Source organism: Corvus moneduloides, chromosome 2 (genome assembly GCF_009650955.1).
Source record: "Corvus moneduloides isolate bCorMon1 chromosome 2, bCorMon1.pri, whole genome shotgun sequence".
NCBI lineage: Eukaryota > Metazoa > Chordata > Aves > Passeriformes > Corvidae > Corvus > Corvus moneduloides.
The window spans coordinates 119,305,574-119,313,559 of record NC_045477.1 but is presented as its reverse complement, the minus strand read 5'-3'; the positions used below and the strand labels follow the sequence as shown (position 1 = coordinate 119,313,559).

General features: G+C 40.5%; 1 pseudogene; it reads right to left on the bottom strand.

Moving 5' to 3' along the window:
• Positions 1–309: 309 nt before the first annotated feature.
• On the bottom strand, positions 310–7,693 carry LOC116440370 (annotated as a pseudogene).
• Between the last annotated feature and the right edge of the window lie 293 nt (positions 7,694–7,986).

The window sequence follows — 7,986 nt, the reverse complement described above, 5'->3', positions numbered from 1 at the left end:
AACTAAACAATGGCTTACTCTGAATGAGAACATCTATGTATAAATAAATCAGGAATAAGAAATCGCTGTGTGTAGAGAGAAGCTCATGGGTCACCTCTATGACCCAACAATACACCTTGATCTGGTCATCTTCTCCTGGATATCATCCTGACTTGTTCCTTGCTTTTTTTTGGGATTCAGCTCTCAGTGGATCAGCCTGGAGAGTGTGCCATGCTCTCAAGGAGCTCTGCTTAAACTGAAGTGATTTGGGGAACCAGGGGCCTGGACTTTTCGAAGAGTGCATGACTTTGTTCCAAATAGCACACCAGATACTTAATTCCTCTAATGATGCATTGTCACTCAAACTCCTGTTTCACTGGGAAGATGGTGAAAGTTAAGCAAGACAAAACCCAGCTTGCACTTAGCTGGCAGTTAAGTTTAACCAGAAAATAAAATGTGTATCTTCTGCCTCCACTGTGATTTGAGAATTAATTCAACAAACACCAAGCAAGAAAGGAGTCAGAGCTCATGACAGAACACGGAAAGAGCTCATCTGAGAGAATTTCAATTGCTTAAGTGCTTTCAAAAGGGCTAGGCCTAAATAAAATTCACATTTAAGGTGCTTAGAGGACTGGCTTCCCAGACTCTGAGCTTTTTCTTGATGAAGTGTAGGAAGGCTAGGAAAGGACATCAGATGAGCTTGTCTTCAAGAGGCAGAAAAAGAAGCCAGCAAGTGAATTCCAGAGCAGTCAAGTCACTGAATAAAAATAAATAAATAAATAGATAAGTAAAATAAAAATTAAAAATATCTTAATAGTTGGCCAGGCTGACAACAGTCAGTACTCGGTTTATCGAGAACAAATCCTGTGCAACCAACCTGATTTCTCTTTTTGTGGCAAGGTAACCAGTCTCGTGTAATTCCTTCTCTCCTCTGCGTGTATGTTAGCAGGGGCACAGCAGAGAAACTCTCTTCTTACTCTGCATTGGTGTCTTGCAGTATTTCCCAGTCCTTTCAGAGAACAGGATTCAATCCAGTGCTTCAGCCTGGTCTTTTTAGAATGAAATGTTTCTAAAGGGTTGCTTGGCATGAGTGAACTCAACCAACCTGATGCTTCAGAAGGTCTCAGGGCACCTTTGTCCTGTATGTTAGAGCTAAACTATTTTGCTTTTACATTCTGTGAGCAGAGAGCAGCTGGCAACGAGGTAACAGCTTTAAAGTTGATATAAAACAGCACTAATTTGCAAAACTATTAAACAAAAATCCATCTCTTTGACCACTCTGCAAATATTTAGCTATGTCTGGCTTTTTACACACAGATGGTGCAATAGTGCAGCTGGGTTAAGCCAACCCAAAGCTCTGAAGGAGGCTGCTGTCCCCTTCTTGTGCTGGTATTCACACGGCTGCATTTGCATTCACGTGGTTGAACGGTAACTGAATCAGCTCAGTGATCTCACTGAAAAAAAACTCCCTTGGTTAGTTTTCAGACAGATCAGAAAGCTGGCCTGCTTGACCAGGTGCTCCTTAATGTCAACAGCAAGGGAGGCGAGTGGGCTGGAAGGAAACTGCCTCCGGAAGAAGGTGATGAAAGGGGCACGGTTGCACATTGGAGAAGATGCTGGAGTTCCTTGCTGGTCTCACGTAAAGCACCCTCACGAACCGTGGAGAAGTGTGGTGTGGAGATGGAAATGAGCAGTAGGAAGAAGGTGGGAATTCTGAAACCAACTTTTACTGAAGGAAGTATTTTAAAAAGCAAAGTGCAGATAATCCTTCTGAAGTCAATGACACACTGGACTGGACTGCTCTGGGCACATGTGTGAATTTTTGTGAGTTCAGAGCTGAAGGTAATGGCAGCTCTGCCTGCTAAGCACCCCAGGAATTCGTTCCTTTATAAATTGATTTGGATGCACGAAAGTTAAGCCAGGAATTAAAAGGCAGTTTGGAGACCACGCTTGGGCCTTCAGCAGAGTGGTTTTAGTGCTCGCCATAGCTGAACAAATGAGAACACAGGTTAATAAAAACCTTGTGGCTTCCTTGTAAAGATGAGAACTCTTCTTTAGAGGCAGAGAACTGAGGCACATCATCATTTGCTGGAGATCACATAAGCTTCTTGCTGTAGACAGTAACAGAACAAACTCTGTATTTGATGTGATCTAGAAAGAAAATTACTGGTTTGGGGCTTTAGGTAGGCTTTGCAGATTGCTTTTAACATGCCTTATTTCATGGAATTATATGCTAAAAACCGTATCAGGGCAACCACTCCTCTCCCAGACACTACACTTTAAAGCTTGTGCAAAATAACAGCACTGCTTAGTGAACCAGCTTTGAGATTCTTTTTTTCCCAGAGACAAACACTGTGCTTTTTCACTACGGCTTTATAGAAACTACTGAACTCTCTTTGCTAACATTCTTCCTCTCTAAGAATAATTAAAAAGCCCTGCATTCAGGAACCTAATTGAGAAGTATTAAACAACCCAAATTTTACATGCACCTTGTTATCAGCTCTGTATATGATGGTAGAGACCCTGTACAATGTGAAAAACTACTAGTTAAAAAAAAAATTAATCACATTTACGTTAGCAGCAAATGACTAGCACGGTTGTTTGTGTGGTATTCGGGAGAAGAATGCCTAGGTTTACATTTTAATTCTTAAACCTTCTGAGAACAGCAAACACGTTCTGCATGATTTCCCCCAGCTCGGTCTCGCTCTGCTCCTCGGCAGCCGCGCTCATTTTTCGGGTACATTTTTTCCCTGCTCCCGGCTGCGCTGCAGGGCACCACCTCCGAGGGCACGGCCAGAAGGGCTCTTTGCCAGCACGGCGAGCTCCTCCTGCCTCCACAGAGCCCAGGGCTGGGCTGGTCGCACCGAAATCCCCAGGGATCCCGTGCCAGAGCCGCAGCCAGACACCGCGCTGGTTTTCCATCCTGCGCCAGCTCCTTATCTGATGCTCCGGCTCCACGAGAACCGGTCCCCGCTGACTCACGGCCACCTCAGCCCACGAGCTGGTTTTCAGGCTGGATCCCACAAATCCCGGCAAACGATGCCTCGTTTGTGGCAGAGCCGCTTTCTCCTGGGAGGCACGGGGTGAAGTGTGCGTGGGACAAAGGGATTCGCGAGCCACAAGCCCCGTGTGCGCTCCGAGCGCTCCGGCCGCAGGCGCTCCCTGCCCTCTTCTCAGCGACAGCGCTCAGCCCTTGCTGCGGAGAAATCGGCTTCAGAATCACTTCGAAAGTTAAGCACAACCAAAGTTCTACTTTTCAAACCCCAAATGGGTTCACGCACAGTTGGTTCAGCACCCAAAAAAAGAAAAAAAAACTGGTATCAAAATCAGGAAAAAAAAAAAAAAGGCTCTGCTTGTCACCAAAATGCTTTCAGCTTGATCTTTTATTTTGTACATTCACAGCAGCATCTTGGGGTGCTAATAATCTGAATTTATTAAATATTAAAATTAATATTTTAATATATAATATAAAATATTGTTAAAGTCGTAACGAAATATTATTAGCATCTCAACATGAGATTATTAAAATTTTAACGTAAGATTATTAAAAAATTTGCCATCAAATCTGAAAAACCCCTGAAAAAAACCCTGAAATTCTTCTTTGCTAACTGCTGTTGTCTACTAGATACACGGGTGTTAGCAAAACCTCTGTATACAAACTAATACAAAACTGTAAGTTACTACTGACCAAAAAAATGGATGTAACTTACTATCTTTGCCAACCCCTTGTGTGAATGCAAACTCTGTAAATAATAATGAAATAAACCAGGTACTTAAGCAACAACAGAATAAAACTCTAGAGTGTCATTTAGCAGCATAACCAAGAGCAACTATTTAAAAAAAAATTTCAAAAATAGTTCTTCACGAATAAGTTATCATCCCATTTGGTCTGACCCCACAGTTGATTTTACCTTACAAAATGTAAGTGGTGGGAATTTACGACTTGCAGGTCATATTCTTGGCCAGCAAGTGCAGCTCCACAGCACAAGTACAAATCCAATAAATGCCGTGTTTTAATCTGCCCTGTGAAGCCCTGAATGGCCTTGGTGTAAATTAACCTTGCTACCTGCAGTGCAGCCTGCACCAAAGGCAGCGACCTCCCCATCAGGCATGGGGAGTAAAATGTGGAATATTGGATTAGAGACTTCAGGTAAGCTGTTGTAAAAACCTGGAAAAGGCTCCTGTGTGTTCTGGCTGACTAATACTTTCCATTATAAAAGACTCTTTCTTTGGGAAGCGTTAACACCTCTGCTGCTTGTTGCAGGCCTTTGATATTTAGCAGGGGAAATCCCAGAGGCTATAGTGGTACCAATCCATTGCCCAGAGAAACGTGAGTCAGTTTTACCTGAGCTGTAAAGTATTAAAAATGCTGCCTCCCTGATTCATGCACTAAAGCAGATTAAAATCAGGCTGACACCCACATGTGTCTGGCCTTCCCCCTCTGCACAGATGGCTCAAGTGCTCTTGAAACATCATTTTACAGCCCAGCACATTTAATAAGATTCAAATCTGAGCACAGAGATCTCAGCTGCCTGCAAAGCAGGAGCTTCTGAGACAGGAACAGCCATGGGGGGGAGATTTTTACACCTGCCCCTTTTATTCTGACTGTATTTGCAACGGAGCTTTTAAATTCCTTTGTAATATTTCCATTGTAGCAAGAAAGTCTCTCTAACAGCTCCTGAAGTGTTTTTGAAGTCACTCAATAAAGCTAAGAAACCTGCCAACATTTTTATATTCTTCTCTACATCTCACAAACTATTAGCTAATTTCTAATAAATAACGTCATGGGCTAATAAAAAAATGGGACTTTTTACCTACCAACTCAAACTCTTGTGCATTGGCTCAAGATTTTCCCTATGGACTGTATTTTTTTAATAAATAACTGAACACATGTATATGCTATATGAAAATACAGAACTTAAAAGTTTCTTCTTAAAAAGGGTACAAATGAACTTCCTGTATGTGCATAACGTTGTGTTGATCTTGCATCTATTCTCCGAGCACATCAGAATAATTTTACAAGAAAGCTGAGAAAACACAGTGTTATATACGAGATTTGACAAGGATAAAAGAGAAAACTTTGAAACTTGCTCTGTTTAAGAAAGCAAGCCTCTTCCAAAGAGTAAAAAACCTGATTATTTTTCATAGTAGAAATCCAACAAAAGACTGTTTTTCTAGAAATCTACCTGAATTCCCAAGCGCAGTTGCATTTCTACCAAGTTTTCCACCACGTTGATTGGTGCTGATTGGTGTTGATTGGTGCTGATTGGTGCTGATTGGTGTTGCTCATCAATTTCAGCAGAAGTAAAACACGTTCCCAGCAAAGCCTGAAGGTCAACACAAACTGGCTCTGGCAGAGAAATGTTTGTTTCTACCAGGACATTTTCTCCAGTAGCTGGTGATGGGCGCTGGAGCTTGTTCAAGTGTCCCCTCTTGTCTTCCAAAACTATTTTGACTTGGTCAAGATTTATTTGTCACCATCTAGAGATTCTGAGCCAAACCCTTGGCTGCATCCAAACTCTGATGACTTTCATTGTCATCTTTATGTCTGAGGGGAAAAAAAAGTTGAAAATAGTGAAAACAAAAACTACAAACATAGCATTTGCAGCAGAAAATAAGAGTAACATCTAATTAGATTGCCAAAACTGATAATGTCAGCAATTAAAAGATGAATTGTGTTGTTGTTTACTATGTGGCACTCAAACAAAAGGCACTCTCTGGGATGGAACACCTGCCAAGAGGGTTCCAATAAGTAGATTTCATCAAATAACCAGCATGTAAGAGAAAATAGGAGATACATATTCATAATAATATTTAATTTGTTGGATTTTCCGAAACGGAGGGAACAGCTTGTTTATGCTACAGAAGCTGTTCATATATTTCTGTACTCTCTTTGGTGGCTACAATTTGCAGGGTTAAAAAATCGGTTCCAACAACACAGGTGACAAGATTTTTCACAGCTGTAAAAGCTATAAAAGCGAAAACTGCTTTTATTTCCTTGGTTGAACCATTTTAAATTTCACTATCATGATGGAAAACCTAATGTAAAGTAGTAAATTGTTTCACACTCAGAATGTCTAAAACAGAACCTGAATTAAGAAAACATTAAATTAATTATCTGGATCTCTAAAAGAGAACGTTTTAGAAAAAAGTACTTTATGATCTGATCAAGAATCTGCTGGCAACATACCTGAAATGAGAATGGCTGCTGAGTTTGTGAACTTTTTGAAGATGTCAGGTCAGTGAGTAACTCCAGGAGAAAAGTTTTGACAGGTATGGAATTTATATTTCAGAATTAATCTTGGAAAGAAAGATTGTTAAAATCATGGGAGGTTTGCACGTATATATGACAAAAACTAATCCCCTGTTGAAAAGGGGAAAACCACACTAAGTAACTGAAGAACTCTTGGAATAGCTTCCTAAAATATTTCCAGTTTGTGGTTATTAGAACTTGTCTGATTAAGGAACCCCAGTGAAGGTGGAAATTCTCTGCACTGGCCATCAGTACTGCAGATCTCCAAGAGCAGGGTGACAACAGATCCCACTAAAATACATTCATTTTACAGTGCAGCAGTGATCACAGCTCAGGAAGCTGAAGAAACAGGCAGCAAGCATGCATAAATTATAGCAGCCCAAAGTGAATTTTAATGTGTGACCACACTCACATGATTAAAAGTTTCCCTATTTTCAGGTAACATATTAGTTCTAAGCATGGAGCTCCAATACAGAAAGGTGATGTTGGATTTTAATCCCTGAAATACTTTGCTGTTGAGATTAGAATTGGCATGTGGGGTTTTTCCCCTCAAAAAAAAAAAAGGAGGTGGGAGGAGGTTGGCCAGAGTTCAAGACTCTGAGAATGCAACTGCATGAATCTTACAGAAAGCACTCAAAAGGAGGAATCAGGTATTTGCATAATACTTGCAAGAGTCCCAGGAATGTGTGTAAATAAATGCTTGATTGATGAAAATAAAATATTTCATTAACTCACACGGAACCAATGCACATAGATTTGAAACTTCAGTCTCATTTACAGAAATCTATTTTATCCTGCTGTTTAAAATACTCACCACATGCTCTCTCTTGCAGTGCTGTCTCGAAGTCCGTGAAGTCCATGAAATAAAACCACATCCTTCAACATCACAGCTGTAGGCACCTGAATCACTGTGTGTTTCAACATGTTTATGTAGATCAGAGGCACTCTTAGAACTGAAAACAAGGTAAAACAAATAACAGATATAATAGGACAGAGGAATAGCCTTGTGGTTAATGTTTAGGACTGGGAGGTAGAAATTTTTGGCTCTGACAATGACAAGTGAAAGCGGGATATGTGTAAATTGCTTCTCTGCCTCAGTTTTTCCACCTGTGGAAAGGGGATAGTACAGACGCCTCTTTGATGTGCTCTTAATTTCTTTTTCCATTCCCTCTTTCTTCCCACACATCCACACCATGCCCAAATCCAAGTTATTTTTCCACAACCATGACCCTTTCTTTATGTTCACATAGACAAAATTCTTGTCCATTACCACTCATCCTCTCTGGTATAGAAATTCCAATTATTTCCTTCTATTCCCAACAATGTGAACTCAAAAATACTTAAAATATTGATGCATTTTACCCCATTTCCAGCACCCAAAGGCTAAGCTTCTCATCTTCTCAGGGAATGTTAAAAATAATTTGCCAGTGCTTATATGTGCAACTTGGTTTGTCACATCACCATGCCATGAGCCTCAAATTTTGTCACCTGCTGTCACAGAGGAGACAAAGGAATTATGGTGGGGGGGAAAAAACCCCATTTTTTCAGTTCTGTATCACAGCTTCACCAAGATACTTTCTTCTACATGACAAGAAAAAATGAAAATACCATATTAAAATTGACATATTATAATGCAGTTAGGAATAAAATACACAGAGAAAGAATGAGATCAAATGAAATGCAGATCCAATAAAGAGGGTAGTGAAATAATGGTCGATTTACAGCGTTTCAGGTTACTTCCAGAAAACAGATGG